At 37.9% G+C, this 18,136-nt stretch overlaps 2 long non-coding RNA genes and 1 pseudogene across 2 annotated transcripts; all 3 read right to left on the reverse strand.

Annotated features, from left to right (window-relative positions):
- Nucleotides 1-1,566: 1,566 nt before the first annotated feature.
- On the reverse strand, nt 1,567-5,887 carry LOC137895903 (ZP domain-containing protein-like; annotated as a pseudogene).
- A 7,083-nt stretch (nt 5,888-12,970) lies between these two features.
- LOC137897118 (uncharacterized) lies at nt 12,971-16,307 on the reverse strand. The gene is made up of 4 exons (XR_011105575.1): nt 16,174-16,307; nt 15,992-16,088; nt 14,314-14,548; nt 12,971-14,201 (listed from the first exon to the last, which is right to left on the reverse strand). It is a non-coding gene; the product is annotated as an uncharacterized lncRNA (long non-coding RNA).
- A 950-nt stretch (nt 16,308-17,257) lies between these two features.
- LOC137898499 (uncharacterized) lies at nt 17,258-18,136 on the reverse strand. Its single transcript, XR_011105604.1, has 3 exons — nt 18,017-18,136; nt 17,729-17,784; nt 17,258-17,289 (listed from the first exon to the last, which is right to left on the reverse strand). It is a non-coding gene; the product is annotated as an uncharacterized lncRNA (long non-coding RNA).

Genomic DNA, 18,136 nt, shown 5'->3' on the forward strand with positions numbered 1-18,136 from the left:
CTGCTGGACTCAAAAAACTTCCTGCTAAAATTGAACCTTTACCAGGTTGCGGTCCGAGTATAAAGTCCAAACGACAAAAGAGACGTATATTCCATTCGCTTCAGTTCCTTCTCTCGGCAATTCCAGCAAAAGTCTCTCAGCCCGGTCCTTCCCTGTCGCCACTGCCTGCCAGCCACGGCAGTCGGGACAGCCAATGGTGCGTTCACTGCCGCAGCCTCGCAGCCTCGCAGGCACTTTTCTCTAACCTGGAACTCCGATGGAACAGAGCAGCACTTCCCAGATTGGAAGCAGGAGGAAAGGGAAAGGCAGGACCCTTTGGGGAATTAATCAAGTAAAAAATGCCACCCGGATTTTCATCAGTTATTTGTTTTCCATTGCTTTTATTATGTAATATTTTTGTTTACTTATTTTATTCGTTTATTTAACAGGGACAGTGCACATTAATAAGCATTTCATTAAATGTGCCAGAATTAGTCAAAAGGTTATTTTTCATCCGTTGTCCCTGGACAGATCTTCTAAGTCACCCTAAATATATGAATATATATATATATATATGTATACAATAAATAAAAATTAAAGTCATACTAAAACATGATGTCTCAAGACTTATCCTTTATGAAGCACATGATACACAATTAGTAGACATTTTAAAACTGCGAGCAGCCAAACAGCAGCAGATGACAACAAGTAAACAACAACAACACAAACAGCAGAGTTTTTTCAGTAGTGACAAGACTGTGAGCTAATGAGCCATTTCTTAAGTTTAAATTTTAATACATTATAGATATCCTGATTTCTGACAGTTACTGGGATGGAATTCCACTCATGTACAGCTTTAAAGGAAAAGGCAGACTGACCTAGTTAGCTTTTCCTTAGTGGTACAATACAGCCTTGCAGCTAATTCAGCTCTCCCAATTTTCAACCACTAACTTGAGTGACGTACATGAAGTGTTACAGACGTAATTGCTGATAAAAACAAAACAAAACAAAAAACTTTGGGGAAAAAAATGATGTTGGACTCACAACAGAGATAATGTTGCACCATCTTGTGGTGTATAAGCACAACACGATTTGTATTGAAAATTCATAAAGGACAAGAAAAGGTCATAAATTATCCCTCCGGCAAACCCACAAGACGCTTGTTTCCAAACGGCATTTTTTTTTTTTTTTGGATAAAAAGGAAAACACAAGCTTACCGGTATTCATGATTGTGCATAACATTTTGAAACTTTTAATATAATTAATTATATCAGATGCTGACATCAATGCATTTGAATTACACCCCACCCAGACTAGAGCGCAACCCCTTACCTTGACATAAAGCACACTATACAGTTCATAAAAAATAAAATGCTTATTTTCTAGCTATTCATTTTATTTATTTCATTTAGACAAAAGCAATCACATGCCCAAGAGGATTTACAGTATGTCTTTATTGATCCATTTAATGCTTTGACTTGTAATGATGACATCTGACAAAAGAATAACTGATAATCTTTATATGATTTCGATTATGATTGACTAAGAGATTAAGAAATTGTACTTCTTCTTCTTCTCGCTCTCACACTAATTTTCAGATGTGGACAAGAGCTGGTATTTGAACTTTGACATTTTGGCTTTGTACATGACCACAGCACTGATGATGCCAACCGCTGCAAGGAGACATCCAGCCGGGAGTACCAGGTTCAGATTCAAGTTTATTTCTGGAGGAAAGGGAAGCATAGTTTGAATTTGGGCTCAAACAAGATGGTGTGCGCTTCAGAAAACACTTTTTGCTTAAATACCTGAGCTTCGGGCTGATCTTCTTAAGCGGAGAGGACCTTGGGACACAAAATGCCGTGAACTCTGGCTGACAGTTGCTCTCTTTTGTCTACGATGGATCAAATTTGTTGACTGGGATGACGAGGTGCATCCCTTTGAGCACCTGGTGTTGGGGTTCCTTTCTTCACACATAAGGACTGAACAACTGATGTATACCTGAACACAACAGAATGTCATTAACTGGCATCCAGCTGATTTTGTTTGTCATTGAGTTAGCTACCAACATCTGCTAGTTATGTCAAAGTGTTACTATTCTTATGCCTCACTGGCCACTTTTCAGAGGCTAAAAGAGGGATTTTGGAGGACACTTAATTTTGGTAGCACAACAAGAGCTTAACTACCGTATGTTCAGAAAAAAAATGCAATTCAATTACATAAAATGGTGAACTCAGGCAGCATGTGTTTGCATTAAATGCCGTAAGTATCACAGTAGCTCAGATCACAGTTGATCTGGCCTGATTATTATGAATGCATTGACCATTCCTTGCAATTTTCTGTCTTGTGTATTTTCGTTTCTGTTTTACCAGTAGTAGTGAACATAACCTTGTTTCACCTGTATTCCTGTGCACTTATACCCACCCCATTTATTTTACATTTTGCCACTACTTGGCAAAAAACATGAATTTGACCTACATTTACGAAGCAATCTGAGATAATCACAGAAACATTTACAGTAACTACCTCCAACCTTACCAAATAATAATCTATTCACCTGGTCAAACATGCCGATGAACTTGAAGGCCTCCATGCTGAACTGGAACTGTGTATCTTTGGCAGGCTCATAGATTTGAACAGTCGAATCTGTACTACACCTAGAGCAAAAGAACAGGTAGTTGGTACTGATTTTTGGGCGTCAGACATGAGGCTGTGCACATTAATTGATAGAGATTAACCACACATGTCCCTGAAGTCAACCTTCAAACAAAGTATGATTTTGCTTGACCAATTACACTGACCACTTGTTTACCACTAGCCTGTTGGTGTGTCATCTTCAATAAATACGGTGGAGTTCCTTGGACTATAGCAGTGTCTCTAAATCACACCTATGCAATGTATGGCATAAGGAACACATTAGGCCCACGTGATGTTTCTGTGTGGCCTGCAGGTTCACAGCCAAACTAAACCTTTTTACTTCTGAAGCTAAAAACATTTTCTTTTCACTCACTGTGTTTTTTAAGTTGATCTGTGTTTATATGTGTGGCAAACAGGCAGATAATAGAAGCAAACGCTGACTGGATGGAAAGCCCTGACACTCATCACACTCATGAAACATATTTAATGTTCTCTGTGGCTACTGGGGGTATTCTTACCTACCCATTGTCAATGATAGAGTAAGATGTCGGATAGTTTGGGTTGTCGTATGGTGCAGCTATGCAGGACTCCACAAACAGCTCTGTGTTGTTGACTGATGAGGCGACCTCTATCTGCATGTAAATCTTTGTACCTATTTCATACTCAAGAGGGTATGAATTTGGATCAATCATTGATTTGTACTGGTTATCATTGTAGAATTCAAACTGATAGGTGAATGTGCCAAAGCCTAGTTCCTCCACCGTGACTTTTCTTCTGTGGGCTGTGTAGCCCATTGTCACATTGCCCCTTTTGGGGTACTGGCAAGAGAACTGCACTTCTAGCAATGTTTTCCTGGTGATCACAGCACTGGCATTGTCAACCACAGTGACTTCGTTCTTGAAAAATAGGTTGTCATTATCTTCCTGCAGAGTAAAAAGTTATTTATATATTAAGTACAAAGAAAAGATTGAGCAAAGTCAAGAGAAGAGCACGGCCGGTAGTGATACCTCGATCTGAGTGCCACAGCTGCTGAGGGGAATTATAGCGAAGACTTTAGTGCTGTTTGAGTGAAGTCTGCAGGCTGTGTTAGTGGCGTCATTGAGCTGCAAATGATTCTCGTTGATCTTCGGAATTGATGATTTTTCAATCACCACTGCCATTGTGGACTCACTGCAAATTACCATGGATTTCACTAGAGAAGAGATTTATTTTGAGTTTATTTTTACACATATATCAGAAAATGTATCTTAAAGATATTGTATAATAAAACTGCCTTAAGCAATGTAACATGAATTTGTTACTTCTTTTTTTTTTACCATGAACATGAGATGATTATGATTATACACTAACTAATCAAGCTTATATAGATGGGAATCTCCAGCAGGATCGGTCAGGCTGAACTCGCGGGTCATGCTGGAGCCTATTCCAGCAGTCAACAGACAAGTTGCCAGTTCATTGCAGGGACACACATTCACACTTATGGGCAATTTAGCATAACCACGTCACCTTATCCACGTCCCACCACCGGTCGGATTTGAACCCGTGACCTTCTTGCTGTGAGGCAACAGAGCGTACCCCTGGGCTAATGTGCTGCCCAGACCTCTAAACAGTGTTGACATGACATTTTACAACCGGAATGTAGCCTATTTATATAGCCATATTATAGAATAGTATTGGTGATTACTGTTGTAGTCACACTACAAACTGTGGACATTGGCCATAAAAGTAGGATTTTGACTCACCTTTTTCCTTGATGATATCCACCAAAACACACCTCATCTCAGACTGATAGACGGAAGACCTGGAAGTGATCAGTAAATGCTGATTAACATTTAAATTCTCCGAGGTCTACAAACAAACATATCTATTGAAATGTGAGCATCTTACTCATGATTCACGGTATCTTATAGGACACGAGAAATGAGCTTCATATATCTATCTGCTCGTGCAAAAATAAAAGTGGATATATGATATTCTGTGAAATCTTTATTTATGGTAAACGTCTGATCTGACAATTTTTCATTTGTGCATCCCACAAACCTTCATCCAGTGAAAGCACTACTACTCAAAAAAAAATTTAGAAGATGGCATTTGAGATATTTATTCAACACTTATTTGAAATAAAATACTGATGATACAGAGAGGATATTCTGGCAGAGAACTGTCCAGAGAGGCAGGAGCTGATTAGGTGAGATGGGTGTAACTGGTGCATCTTGTTGAGTTCAACAATGCCACCGTAGCTGTGCCGGGTGTCAACCTGCAGCAAAAGTCACCATAGCAACCCTCACAAATTCCATTTTAATGTTAAGATGTCAGAATTTTTCCTGACCTCATTCTCGATCAGATCCAGAAGACATTTTGCATGATTACTTTAAATTGTAAGTAGTGTGTATGAATGTGTGTGAATGGTTGTCTGTCTGTGGCCCCATGATGAGCTGGCAACGCATTCGGGGTGTACCGCGCCTCTCGCCCATACCAAGCTGGGATAGGCTCCAGCAACTCCCGTGACCCCTCAATGTACCCTCAGCTCACCCCATCACTGATTCAGCAACAAAGCAGAGGGGTAATTGACGTCCCAGGTCATGTGGTGTAGGCATCCACCTAATGACAAACTCGTCATGTGCGGTTTTGTGCTTGGAGATATTGAATGGTCCATTCATGATGACATCAAATAATCTGTATGAAAACAAGACACATTTCTTCATCAATGCTAATGCTGTCCGACTTGCCACAACTGTCATCATGGTTCTCACTTACCTTGCATTTGTAACTAGCACTTTAATTGTTATCGTCATTTGTTTGTTGACCTCTGCTTTGATGCGCACTCCATTATCAGGCGTTGGGTACACCAACTTTGGCAAGTAGAGTCCCTCCTGACATGAGGGAACAGGTGGGTCCACTGGAGTTTAAAGAAAAGCAGCTGAAATTCCCAATGTAATACAAAATCAATATATATTAATATTAAGTTGGAGTTGGAGTTGGAGTTGGAGTTTGAACTTAGGTGCAGTGAATGTAGAGCCACAAGTTACATTACATTACTGCTGAAGCATGCATTGATGTTTCAGCCCAACGAAAGCAGTCCAACATCAGAGCATTTGGGTTAATGTGACAAAGTGTGGATTGCCTGAGAGAAAAAGTGGGTCAGACAGTGATTTGGGCAGGTGAAACCTGACTTACCTAGAAAGGAGAATTGCAACGGCAGTTTACTGAGAGGGGAGACGGTGGAAGATGTCCTTGTAGCTGTTGCGGTGATTGTTGGTGTGTTTCTTCCCATGTTTGGTGCTGTGTTTGCTCCCATGTTTGGTGCTGTGTTTGCTCCCATGTTTGGTGCTGTGTTTGCTCCCATGTTTGGTGCTGTGTTTGTTCCCATGTTTGGTGCTGTGTTTGTTCCCATGTTTGGTGCTGTGTTTGCTCCCATGTTTGGTGCTGTGTTTGCTCCCATGTTTGGTGCTGTGTTTCTTCCCATGTTTGGTGCTGTGTTTGTTCCCATGTTTGGTGCTGTGTTTGTTCCCATGTTTGGTGCTGTGTTTGCTCCCATGTTTGGTGCTGTGTTTGCTCCCATGTTTGGGGCTGTGTTTGCTCCCATGTTTGGTGCTGTGTTTGTTCCCATGTTTGGTGCTGTGTTTGCTCCCATGTTTGGTGCTGTGTTTGCTCCCATGTTTGGGGCTGTGTTTGTTCCCATGTTTGGTGCTGTGTTTGTTTCCATGTTTGGTGATGTGTTTGTTCCCATGTTTGGTGATGTGTTTGCTCCCATGTTTGTTGTTGTGAACGTTCCTGATAAGACGCGAGTTGTCCGTGTCTGTCGGGTGTGTTCCTTTCTAAGTGGAGTCCTGATAGACTGGGATCCATCAGTGTCGGACCAAGTGATTATACGTTGTGGGAAATCTTCCACCACCATCTCAAATCCATGAACTCTGAAGTCAGCAGTTGCGTAGATGTAGTGTAATGTGCAAGTGTCCTAGTAAAAAAAGTGTCAACGTAAAAAAATTGCAAGTTATATGAGGTATCAATCCAGATTCGAACAATGCATTAGGATTTTTAAACTGACCTCAATTAAAGTGAAACCTGAAGGTTGATCGCACTTGCTGCACTCAACATTTTGGATATTTCCATATCTGCAGCGAACTTGGTCATCATCAGGATCAACAGCCATCAGCTTGTATGTCCGTGGGCAGTTTTGCGGCACTCTGAAATAGACATATTAACAGTTGCAATGGGCATACACTGAATGACTTTGGAAAAAATTGTTTGTGTATCCACTCCCGATGCTGCTGTTTTGAGATGTGTCTGTATTTGTATGTTTTTTGTATTTTGTCATTACTGTTACATGTAGCACGACTTCACCGAGAAACATTCCTAGTCAGTGAACCCTCATTGACAATGGCAATAAACTACTTCTGATTCTAATTCTGATTATTTATAGCTCATAGTACCAGTATATGGCTAAGTCATTTGCATCATGAAGTTTACAATTTATGTGCTCAGACGGCCCCTGCATGTGGACTGGCCTGGTTATTGACAATTTTAAAAAAACTTTTTTTTTTAACATATGTAATTTTTAATGAACTTAATATCTTAAAGAAGCCTTCATTATTCAGACCTGAAAAATACTGGACGGTTATTTGGTTTGCCACATTTTGCCCCAAACACTTTAGAGTTGTCATTTTATAATTTTATTGTTCTGTCTTCCAAGTTATGCCATATGATTTACTGAAATGTATCCAGTCAATATTTGGGCTTTGCCCAGCAATCTAGCTACCTTAATGTATTTTACTAGGATATGGTTGGGACGCAATACTTTCCACAGATTCCTAACATAAATAAACAACAGAACAGAAACAAACTTACCGTAGGAAAGGCATCATGGCAACATCGGGTGGTTGGTTTGGTTTTCCAGTGTCAGATCTACTTCCTAAATTCACAGAAGTCAGTAGTCTCCAATTGTGAACTGAGTTACTTGTTGCAATCCAACAACAGCTGGATGACCTGGTATGCGTGGAAAATCACAGTGATGAAACACTGCATTTAATGAACGGATGAACCTGAAGCTGAGTAAATACAAATTTGTTCAACTAGATTCAATTGATTTAACTTAAATGATGAATCAGATACCCCACAATTTATACTCAATAAAGACATTAAGAGCAGTCTAGTCTGGAATGGCCAGACAATTTAGCAAATCCTTATTAATTTATAATTTCTCAGATGATTTTCTATTCCCAATAAAGGTGTCATGACGGCCATCGACAAAAATACCTCTAGACATAGTTACATACATACCACATTGTCTTACTTTCTTAAAGTAGAATGATACTCAGTAGAGTGCATACCTCTGCCAAAGCTCAACAGTTCCCTTTAATTCAGTCAAACCATATCCAAAAACTGTTTTAGACAAATATTTCACTCTGGTGGAGTTGGATGTTTGCATGAATGTTCAGCAAATTTCCTACAGTCAATACTTTTCTTTAATAATTATACATATATTATTCTCTGATAAATGTACCCTTTTATCTGAACCAGAATTCAATGGAGTCTATTCTGGCCTAAGGCACATCCTCCCACCAAAGTGTATTGAAATCTGTTTAGTTTTGGATTAATCCTGCTGGTGAACCAACATACAAATGGAAAATAAATGATAACCTGTCTACGTGAAACTGTCAAGTTTAAACACAGACTTAAATATTCTGATGGTTTCCAATCCAAGCAGCAATGCTTTGATATCAAAAAAGAAAAGAAATGCCATAAACACGCACCTTATATGAAAGTGTTTGTCACTGGGGACATTCCATGTTTGAACTGTTTCAATTGTACACCATTGGCTGGTATATCTTGGTCCATTGGAACTTTGGTCAATTACACCTCTCTCATTAATAACACTATTGCCACAGTTGCCGGAGTAACAACTCCAGTGGTGAAAATTTCTACAACTTCTGAAGGTGTCCCTGCTGCGAGTTTCCACCTGTTGGAAAAAGCGAATGTGCAATTAGAGATGGCTGCTCTACTGAGGTGAAGAACAACGCTGATCATTTTTCTGTATGTCTTGTAAAGATATGTTTTATTTCCAGATATATAATTTTGTTTTTACAAGCTTAAACTAAAGGAGCATTTGGAGCGGGTTCAAAATAACTCAACTATACTTTACTAAATATATGTTCATGCATACTGTAAATAGTGTGCGTGTGTGTGTAACACACAATGTTAAATAAAGGTTACATTAAAAAAAACTGTATAGACACCATTCTGGATTGGCTAAATCTAATTATTGCTTCTCATTTAAACCCTTCTCTACAAGATTACTAGATTATATCAGTTTTTTTTTTTTCTCTTTTTTTATATCTGCAACCATCCAACAGACAGCAATGAAAACTCATTTCCTAGATGGTGGAAATAATATCGCACCATGCCATTGAAGTTATTCATGTCACGAGATGAATAAGGCAAAAAATAAAGAGGCAATTCAATGAGAAAACATTTACCCTAATGTTAAGAGTAACAATGTTAAAGAATATGGGAAAGAGGAGGACAAATAGTATAAATCAATATTCTTCTCCAAAAAATGCAACGCTGAAAGGGAGCACTCTAGTATAATGTTGAATACAAGTAAAAATGTGAATTTATTGTTGAATAATTAAGAAAATGCCCTTATAAAAGGGTAGAAATCATACCTGAAGGGGTGAGAAAGTTTGCTAAACATGAATTTCTTATTTTTAAGGTGACAATAGGAAGGCTTATAGTAATGTTTTGAAAGATTAAATAGTTTACCAGAGATCAACTCCATGTAACTAATGCTAACAAACGAGCAATCAGTAGGAATACAAAGCACAACTATTTATATATATATTTTAAAGCGGCCCATATTATTTAACATTTATCCAACATTTAAATCTTATTCTCAAACTCAAACAAATACAGATGTTTATTTTTTTGTACATGCCACATCATAAACACCTCCACAAATATGATTGACTACTATCTGCTGTGTACCTGTGTATATTGTTTGTGAAATAAAATTCTGAGGAAAGCCTTTTTTAAGATCCTAAAACAGGCAGCATTCAAGCCATAGCAGTATAATTTATCTCTGCTCCATATATATTGCACTACTATGTTGTTGTTTAGAAGGGATTATTACTATTATTATTTAATAGTTACATTAATTTATTGTCATTGTTGTTGTTTTCAGAAAAAAAATATTTATCAATAAAGCCATGGATAAGTAATAATGCTAAATAATAATGTGTGATGTAATGTAATAATATATAATTTTTTGATGAAGCTATTCAATGTAGTAGAAGATGCAAAGCAAAATAAAGTAACTTTATAAAATTAGGTAAAATAGATTTGATCCGAGAAACAGCTCCTGAAATTATGATAAATTAAAAAATAAAAATAAGATTGAAAAAAATTAATATTGGCTAACACCAGTAACAATAATTTGAAGAGACAATTATCTGACACATATCAAAATAAATATATTACACATTATTTTAAATGTTTGTTTCATATCATTAAAAGTTAAGTCACTCACAATAAATGTTCCTTCTGGGTTTCTTCCTTTGGATGTCAAAGTTAGGGATGCACCGTAATAATGTGACGCAGATACAAGTGAAACCAGAAGCAGCTGAAGGAAGAACATCAGTGCAGAAGCCATGATTCTCCCAACACACCTCTCTGTCTTGAGCTTTGCCTGCAGCACAGTTATATACACCCGGTCAGCTTCAGTCAGAGAATAAAGTTTCAGCCCTCCCAACGTTGAATGGCATGTAGACCAGCTGCAAAACCGGTTTCATAAAAAACCCCAAAAAACTCTGAAGGATTAAAACACTTTACTCCAAATAAAAGCAAAATCTTTGTTATGTTTTTCTTACTGTACAGTACCCTACGTTTTTTATGACAAATAAACCAGACATACATACACTTTTCACTCAAATTAAAAAATTTAATTAATTACATCTTTATTTTTTAACTATCTGCATTACATGATCACAAATCTGATTTATAACCAGGCTATGATCAGATATGAAGTTAGATACTCAAATCAAATAAGAAGGGATAAAGTTTTTGTGTTCACACTGTTGTGCTGTGTAAACTACCCACTTTTAGAAAAGCACTCAGCAGAGCGCATATCTCTGCTAAGTGCAAACAAGCCAGCACACATCTTGACCCATTGACCCCCAGTGAAAAATTTTAAATGTCAAGTCTAGTCAAGACATTTCCAAGAGAATAAATAATAATTATTAGTGCTGTGACCATGCCTGCATATTCATCATCTGGATTGGCATTCAGCAGGTTCTTTCCAGGTGCTGGAGCCTATCTCAGCTGGCTACGGGCGAGTGGCGGGGTACACCTCGGATGCACTCCAGCACATCAAGAGGCCACACAAAAGACACAAAACCAAGCACACTTACACTTACGGACAAATTGCCATTGCCAAATCATCTAAGATGCATGTTTTTGGAGGTGGGAGGAAGCCGGAGAACAAAGAGAGAACCCACGCCGACAAGGGGAGAACATACAGACCACGCACAGAAAGGAATCAAACCCAGAACCTTTGTTACTGTGTGGCAACAGTGCTACCCACTGTGCCCCCGTGTTGCCCTGGCATAACATCATATTTGCAAATTCAAACTGACAAAATGTAATGGCCAAACTAGAAAAGACATTTTGTATGAACACTAGTTGGCAGCATTCATCTTCATGAACCTTTGTTAAGAATTATTTATTGGGATTAGCAGTCCTGATTTTAAATAGAAGGTTTCAAGTAACAAACCTGTTTTGTATTTCTGAAGACACTCAGGATAAACCAACAAGGAAATAAGTGTGAGCATACTATGGACTTTAACACTGATTACGTTTGCTTCAATAAATAAAATCAAAGCTATGATGAAATCCCATGCAGGGATAGGGTTCAAACATTCAATCTAACAAAACTGCAGAATGGCAACATTGTCTTCTGTCCAATGGAAATTCATAAAAGCACAACATTAGCAAAGTTAGTGACCAGAGAAAATGATCAGGCACACAAATACAGGAAACTAAACAATTTCTGGTATTGACCTGGGTTTAAGAATAATCTCTGATACACTGAATTTTGATAACCTCCAGTGTGTGTGTGTGTTTTTTTTTAAAGGCTGTAGTGCCACCTACTACAGTAGTGCCAAAATGCCAGAAGATTTTTGGCAACCTATGTGGATCCAGAGGTACTTTTTATCGTCCTTCAAGTGCCAGTGTTGCATTCATCTCATTTTCAAGTGATGCACCAGGAAGTAAAACAACTGCCATGGAATGAGGACAGACATCATACCATGCTTGCTCCACCTGAGCTGTGATGCATCTTTTTATTGTACGTCCAAATAATCAGTACCAGTTTTACAATAATTCACTATTCAACAGATATATTTAATAGATTCAAACCAATAAATTGTTTCCCCACCTTTCAGTTTAGAATTGGCATTACTGGAAGAAAAGGTAAATCTAGTAAATGTCGAATTTATTTTCGGTTACTTCTTCTAACTTGTTTCTCAGTCAACCTATTACTGGACCCAACTAAAAATCCCTTTTAAAGAATGTGCAGAAATAATCCCCATCAACCTTTAGCCATAATACATCCGTCTCTGGATGCCGTATAGTGCCAGAATAAGTGTAAGAGTACCAGTCATCCCACACCCATAGCAACTTCTTATCCTTTTGTCATTTTTACTATTGATGATTGCCACAATGGATCATTTTATTTGTGGCCGGATGCCTTTCCTGATGCAACCACCTCTATTAATCCGGGTTTGGGACTAGAACTAATCCCACACTACATTGTCCCAACATGTATCTGAAACATCACTGCTGATTTTCTAAAGTTTATGTGGGGAGAGATCCAAACAAAATCTTCATTAGTATAACTTTATACCTCACATATTTTGAGAAATAATTTGAGAGCACACTGTAGTTTCCAGTTGGTCTGTTGTAAGCCATACATAAAGATCTTTCTCAAATAAGCTTTTATGGATATATTGCATTTTCTTTTTGCTAATTTATAGTCAATAAATTCATTGTTAATAAAAAAAAGGTTTAACGTTATTTAGAATAGATTTGAGTTGCTAAATGATGTTTGAATATATCATTTATTGGACGTTTTCTAAAGTTTATAGTTGGAGCTGTAATGAGCTTTTAAAACAAACATTTCAGGATAGTGAGGTTAGTGGGAAAGAAAAAAATATCTGGCAAAACTACACAGAATAAATTTTGTTCTCACAGAAATTCAAATGCACCCAAGCTTTTAGTGGTTTTGTGAACTTTGAGCTGCAGGAAGGATCTAATTTGGATAATTTGCCATGATGTAAACAACCACAAACAAAAAAGAAAGTGCTTCATCATAAGATACTTTTATTCAGTATTTTACATTATAGACAGAAAGGAAACAAGGGGTTATAAGGATATAGATAACATTACCACAATTATTTGGCATTACAATATACATGTTTTACAGCTGTAACTATAAGTGCAGATTTTAAGATATGGCCAGAATTTTAGAGGGAATCAAAATTAACCAATGCTATGACAGATGTGAAGAAAAATCAAAGCTGAGGTCAAGTGCTCCTGATATACTGCATAAATATCTGGCAATGACAGCATGCTCACGACAAGCCCCAGCCCATCTTGACACTTTGTGGCTCTAGCGTTGGTACCCTTAAAGACTCAGCTGGGAGATGTATACTAATTGTAGGTTTTACAAACTTGTTCAGTATTTAGTTTAATAAGTAAATATAATAAATGCAACATTTACATTTACAGAGTCTTGATTTTATTCAGAAGCCTCAAATTGTTAGAATTAGAATTTTCAAAATCCCTAACATCTATAATCCAAGCAAGCAGTTACAGGGTATGCATGGAAGGTTGCTCTATCTCTAACCTGGATGCTAACTTTGCAAATCTTATTAAGTTACCAATAGGTTAAAACTAGATTAGAAGTTATAAAGTCATCGCCCCACCGCAAAAACAAGTGCACCGATGACATTCCATCCTGGGGTTAGCTCTACACATGACTAATGTTAAACATGCAAAAGCTAACCTTCTACTAGACTGATCATTGATACACCAATCGCTACAATGGGGTGCAAGTTGCTGTAGAAAGCCACTTGGCGACTTGTCTCAAAGAATCATTTTTTTTTTTTTTTTTTGCAAGACCCATTTCAATGTGCATAACATACAGTAGACATGTGACTTAACAGACAGTTTCAAAAAAATATAAACCTTTTCATAATTCGACAAATTAAGCAAATAACATGGTGTGTAAAAGTGTAAGACATTTAGGATTAGTTGAGTTTAGTATTCTCTGCCTGGATGTAGAAGATGCTGGAATTCTTCTGCTTTTTTCTTTCTTGTAAATAGGCGAACAACCACAGCCAACGCCACCAATGACACAAGGAAACAAATCGCAAAAACCATTGTGCTGATCTTGTTGTTAAGGATCTCTATGATTTTCCAACCTCTTTCACGCACGGTGAATTTTCTCTTGGTCTGTTGCGTAGAAACTTCAAAATCATCAATGAATTTGCCATCTTCCCTCGTGATTCCTGGAGGAACTGGTGGGGGAGTCACTAAAAGACAACAGTACAGTAGTTTTTAGTATAGACAGTTTTTAGTTTTTAGTATAGTATATATATGAGCGAGAGCGAGTGAGAGAGAGAGAAAGAGAGAGAGAATATTAACCAGTTAATGGTGTATCACTCCTTTTCATCTCAGCAGTATTCTTTATTTGGCCAGTCACAGCTCCAGAAACAGAATCGTCAATAACCTCTATGGCACCCTTAATAATGCTGTGCCTGATCATCTTCCAGGACAAGTCTCGTTTGCGTCGGCGGAATGCTTCCGTTAGACATCCCTGAGCACATCTGGAAAACCCTCCGGTAGTATCACAGAGGAGGATGGAGCAATTGATGAAGATCTGTAAAGTGGAAAATGTAAAAATAATAAAGTTCAGATTAAATCAAGCTATGTTTTCAAGTGCATCTATTTATACTGAAAGGTGTTTTTGCTTTGGTCTTTTGTAATATCAGGAAAGATCTAATCTGTACGTTTGAATAGTTTTTACCTGTTTACCACTAAGAATTCAAACTCATGGTTGGCTGACAACTTCTACTCGGTTCAATATAACCGTTGGCCTATGAGGCAGCTGTTTGAAAATCGAACTACAACGGCACCTCACTTCTGAAATTATCCCTGTACACATGGATTTCTAAATATGAGACACATATTTACACAACAATGGCATACTGGTATTTTACGTTTTTCCTCTTGGTTCATTTTCAAACATTTGTGGTTTCAATCCCATGAAAATGCTCTCTAATAAACAAACAGCCAAAACACAGCAAAGGCTTTCATCAGACAAACAGCCCTGAATTCAAACAAGCGTTACCCGAAACCAGGCTACGCCCGATGAAAGCACGCACTGACTGTTCCAACTGGACCAGGACAAGGTATTACACGGCCTCCCTGGTGAAGCTTTAAGAAGTGTGACATATGTCACAAACTGCAAACTTAGAAGCTGATATAATTCAATCTCACTATCACTATCTATTTTTATTGTAATTTCTGTCCTTGTTCTTATAATTTACTTGTTGCCATCTCATCGTTATTATATTTAAGCCCCGTGATTGATCACATTGCATCTCATCCAAGAGGCATTTGCAGTTCTTCTGTTCTATCCCCTGAGATAAGTTGCACACTTGAACATTCATTCATGTTCCAACCGCTTTGTCTGTTATCGGGTCGGGGGGCCAAGCTGGAGTCTATCCCAGCAGTCAATGGGTGAGAGGCGACGTACACCCTGGACAAGCCGCCAGGTCATCGCAGGGCAACACAGAGACAGACAATCAGCAACATACACACTCACGGGCAATTTAGGGTCACCAATCCACGATTTTGGTAGTGGGAGTAAGCCGGAACCCGGAGAGATTCCATGCAGATTCCTCACAGAAAGGCCACAAGTCGGACTCGAACCCATGACCTCCTTTGAGGCAACAGCGCTTACCACTGCGCCACCGGGCTGCCCATGCACTTTAACATATTAATACAAAGTCCCACAGATACCCGTCTGCGCTAACTACTGCCGTTACTTCGGATTTTCATCCATACAATATTCCCTATCGAGCAAAACAGAACAGAAGTGCCATTTGGGGTTTTTTGTAATCTAGCAGACAATCATAAAAACTGGGCCCCTAATTTCCTTTGTGGCTTGCTGAAATAACCATTTGATATTTACACGATAAATTATTTTTCTTTATTATTCTGTATCCCTGACAGAGAAACTGCTGAGTAACAAATAGGAAAAGGAATGCAAATAGGTTTTGTTTTACGCTTGGCAGGATTTGATATTCATTGTTAATACCTGGTTACTGTCTCCAGTAAATCTGAAAGCTCGAAGCTCAAAGTTGAATGTCAATGGATCAGATGGGTGGATTACTAACGTGTTGTCTAATATACACCTGGAAGAAAAATAAAATGTAACATATCAAACAACCAAGGGTGGAGGAATTTACAAGAACATCTTTAAGCTAAAAAGGCACTCACCCATCTTGGATGATGGGATGGAATTTCATGCCATCAGGAGTACCTTTGCATGATTCCACAAACAATGCGACATTTGGGAGTCCTGTTTGAACTTGAATTCCCAAAAACATTTGATTCAATAAATTGATCTGTACTGGAAAAGAACTGCTCTCAATTGGAGTTGTAAAATTATTATCAGGATATATGTTAAAAGTATAGTCAAAACTGTCCAAGCTGAACTGGCGAAGAATTAAGTCGGACTCGATGTTGAAGAATCTGGAGATACTGCTGAGTTTGCGGATCCGACAAGCAAAATTGATCCTCACAATTGTGTTTCGGGTTATAATCATGTCGGGCTGCTCCATGGATCTGATTGCATTCTTGTAATGAATAAAGTCTCCTGTGTCCTATATTTAAGACAAATGAAAATGTGCACATTAATCAGTGGGTTCATACATACATGCTGAGTTTCTTTCTTGTCGTTATTATGTAAAATGGTCCTTGCACTTTTGGTAATTACAATTTTGTTTTAGTTTAATTACAAAAAAAATGAACAACAATTTATATTATTATACCATAATAAATAGAAATAAAATAGAAAGCAAAACCGGTCTGAGTTTTTCAGCTTGCAAAGACTGGATGTGATTATCTGACTACAATACCAACTAATGCTAATGCTAAGTCTGCCAATGCTAGTCTGCTAAGACAAAGATGTCAGTTTAGGGTTCAGCATGTTGCCCGTTGGTACTCGGACTTTGGTTCAAATTACCGACCCTCTAATAAGTGGATGAAAGCTCTGCCACTGAGCCACAGCTTAAAGATGAAAAATCAATCATTTTTCATTTCTTGATATCAATTTCTGAAGCAAAATTAGAATTACCAAAAGATACATGGACCAACCATAATTTCCACTACACCCAATGATTTTTGATCACTTAGAATTATATAATTTTTAACACACCTCTATTTCTGTGCCACAGGTGCTGAATGTCGTGGTGGCAATGATGTGAGTATCATTGGAGCTCAGAGAGCATGACAAGTTTAGCAGCGAGAGTTCACTCGCGTTGAGACTGGGAAAGGAAGCTTTCTCAAGGGCCACCGCGATCATGTTGGGCAAACACTCAACAGTGGCCATGCCTGTAAATTAAATTCCACATTAAAATCAACAATACTGTATACCAACAGACTGTAACACTAGGCCTTTTCTTTAATTAGTGAACATATTTTCCACGCTATCAAACTTGCTGTGTGGCGTTGAGAAATGTTCTCAGCTAAGAGCCGTTAGCCCAGCTTCTAAAACACGTTTCATATAGTGCTGTTCCTAATGGGTGGACCCATCTCTTTTTTAAAGAGGTTTAAAAAAAAATACAATAAAAGTAGATGTTTCTCAGGGATCAAATCCAGAATTAATGCATCATATCTGTACTAATACCATCCAGCCATCCATTTTCTTGTAGATGAGATGACCTCAATCTATTATTATTTCACATGTTTGAAAAGATTTGTAATGCTCCATGCTACTAGAGCAGTCTCACACAATTGTAGAGTTGCTTTAGACAACTAATAATTAACAAACCTTGAGAGGGGAGTTCTTTGTTCACCACAATGACAAAACACCTTAGGTCTGATTGGCTGAAATAAAAGAAAAAAAACAGGTTTCAGTGTGAAATAGCAAAACAATGTATCAAGAAATGATAGTGTCACTGATGACATGATATAATGCTTTTTCCACACTTACTTTTTTGAACATTTGAAGTTAACAGAATATAGTACTTTACATGACATAAGATGTAACATCAGTTGCATTGTCAATTTGCAAAAAGTCTACAGCACATTCACTTTGCCAGTAAATGAAAGCACTCACCTTTCATTTGTCTCAGCATTTAAGCACAATGGGATCATTCTGAATAAATCCTGTGGCTGTGCTGTCCCCAACAGATCCACTGTAACTTTTCCATGTGGTTCATCAATAAATGTTTTACTC

Source organism: Brachionichthys hirsutus, chromosome 1, assembly GCF_040956055.1.
Source record: "Brachionichthys hirsutus isolate HB-005 chromosome 1, CSIRO-AGI_Bhir_v1, whole genome shotgun sequence".
Lineage (NCBI taxonomy): Eukaryota > Metazoa > Chordata > Actinopteri > Lophiiformes > Brachionichthyidae > Brachionichthys > Brachionichthys hirsutus.